Raw genomic sequence first — 2776 nt, forward strand, 5'->3', positions numbered from 1 at the left:
TTAATCAGTTGGTTTCAGTCTTCAAACTGCTAATCAGGTGATCTCCTGCTTTGTTGGAATGAAAACCTGCAGCCACACCAGCCCTTTGTGGATAAGATTGGACACCCCTGTACTAGGCCTCTCTGGGATGCTCCTTATATATATCCAAGCATGATTACACCGCCTGTTTGAAATATTTTTGATCATTTCACAATGTTTCTAGACTTAAATTGAACCTGTCTCAACTTTTTGGAAGGTGTTGCAGCATCAGTTTTAGAATGGGAATGTATTTATAGAAATCAATGAAGTTGTTAAGACAAAACAGTAAATATTAAATATCTTGTCTTTGTACTGCTTTCATTTAAAAACAGGTCAAAATAGATTTACTAACTGTTTTCTGTTTTTGTTTGCATTTCACATACCGTCCCAGTGTTTTTGGAACTTGGTTTGTGGATCCATTCTTATAATAATAAAAAGGATATACTGAGGAACTGAGTTGGACCTTCAGGAAAAATAATGCTAAGGATCATACTCCTGCTGATTATAACTAATCTGTATTTAAAGAGGAATGTTCTACTAATTCGGTTCCAAATGAGCAAGACACAAACACAACCCACAAACTCTTACTGTAAACTTCTACTCCCTAAATTGCACCATATCAGACATCCCTCACAAATTAGGGTGTTCACTGAAATCTGGAAATGTCCCAAAGGTATCCAGACACCCCTTCTAATTAGAGAAGCATACAGCTTGTATGATCTCCATAGAAAAGCATTTCCAATTATAATGGGATGCTCTGGAGCAGCTGCACATGAGGCTAACATTAGAGGCTGTTGCTGCAACAAAGGGGGAGTAAATGCCCTTCTAATACCCTTGATTTCATAAGAAATGTTTTATGAGCAGGTTGTGGACAGTGTTGCACTACGTGGCCACAAGCTATATAGACCCATACACAGCACACACTCCATCAATCTGAAGAACCATTTCACCATGTAAATAGTTCTATACAGAACTCATGGTTCTAAATAGAACCACTGCCTCTTCTAAAGAAACCCTGAAGAATCGTTTTCGAGGGTGTAACGTTACATCAACCCTAAACTTGCCCCCATCGACCTGATAACCCCACTACAGAGGGCTGTTCCCAAAGTTACGGCAAGTCTAAGTAATGCTAGGTTAAATAACGTTAGCTACATTTGCGACTTCGTCGTCTTCCAGACTATATCCACGAAAGGCCTCACAGCAAGAACTTAAACTATTTTTAAGGTGAACCCGTTTTGGTTCTGAACTGGACCCAGCCTTGTGGCTACTTCATCATTTCTGACTTTGTTCAGAAGCGCTAGTTAGCATCTTAGCAGCGTCTGTGAACACACAAAGTTACATCTAAACTAACAGCTTTACAGCGGATAGCGCAGCGTTTTATTCATTAACGAAACAGTCAATTCTGCACCAGTCCGAGTCTAAGAACAATGTGAGCATTACAAACAAGTAATAAAGCCGTTATTACTGCAGGGCTAGCGCTGCTGTCCTTCAGAAACCTCACTGTGGGCTCACAGCCGTTAGTGGGCTCTTAGGGATTAGCCGAGTGATGCGGCCAACAAGAGAAACAAAAAGTAAGAGACACACACTTTCGTCAGCGACTTAAATCATAAATGAACACTATCCGACATCCTTACCTCGCGCTTAGTTTGTGTTCAGGTCATGCAACAGATGAAACATAAATATACACGTCGGAATATCTAAACCGAGTCAAGTGGGACAACTTCTACTTCCTCAGGATTTTATCTCCGCACGTTGCACTTTTGGCGCTAGCCAATCAGCAGACTCCTCAGAATCCGGTGGTCCAATAGAAGAAAAGAAAGCACACATTGGTGAGTCATCGCTGATAAAAGAAACCTCGAGTTGACCAATAGGGGTGTAGACGAACAGGTCCAACTGATGTAACTGGAATTGAGTTCCTGAACTGCCCTTTCGCCAATACACAGCGAGCAACGGAGAACAGGACACGGTATCTACATTGATTCGGTGTTCTGATCAGTTGTGCTACCTTCTCGAAATGTCCTACCGTACCGAATACTTTAAGGTAGCGCTGTACATAAAACTGTAGGTAGTACATTTTGATGGCCTAAAGAACCCTATCAGAAAATGCTACCAGCACTGAAATCTATAGGTAGGATCATTTGATAGCCTACATCTCCTTATCAGAAAATGTTAAAAGTATCAGAATAATTCTGGCATTTTGATCGTACATCATCTTATCAGGGGGCAAGTAATAATGTTAAGCTGAGTCTGTACTGAATAACCACAATAAAACGTGTGAAACATTAAGCTACTACTACTACACTATAGTATTGATATGCGCATGCTCAATAGGACCACTCGATGGGTAGGACAAATTGTTAGAACACCATTCTTAAATACATTTAAGCAAGTGACCATTAACTCTATTTGTCACGTACAGAATACAGCAGAAGGCAGATATATCTGAGATGCAGCCTTCTTCATTTATTTATACTGACCGTACAGATCTGAATGTGATAAACGCGAATAACGCACTGCAACACATCATATATGACTTTTTAATCTGGTTGATATGATGGCACATATGTCAGACTGTAAAGAGCAAAACGGGTTTTCATGTCTAAACGGTCATAACATCAAACTGTAACTGTTTTAATAGCATAGAGAAAAGGCAATGTTGCAGCCTACTATAAAATAAAACACCTACATGTGCTATAACTATGAAAATATTTCTTTTAAAAAAATAAGTAAAAAATATTAAATAAGCCAACACGGTCAC

This window comes from Colossoma macropomum, unplaced genomic scaffold, assembly GCF_904425465.1.
Source record: "Colossoma macropomum unplaced genomic scaffold, Colossoma_macropomum, whole genome shotgun sequence".
Lineage (NCBI taxonomy): Eukaryota > Metazoa > Chordata > Actinopteri > Characiformes > Serrasalmidae > Colossoma > Colossoma macropomum.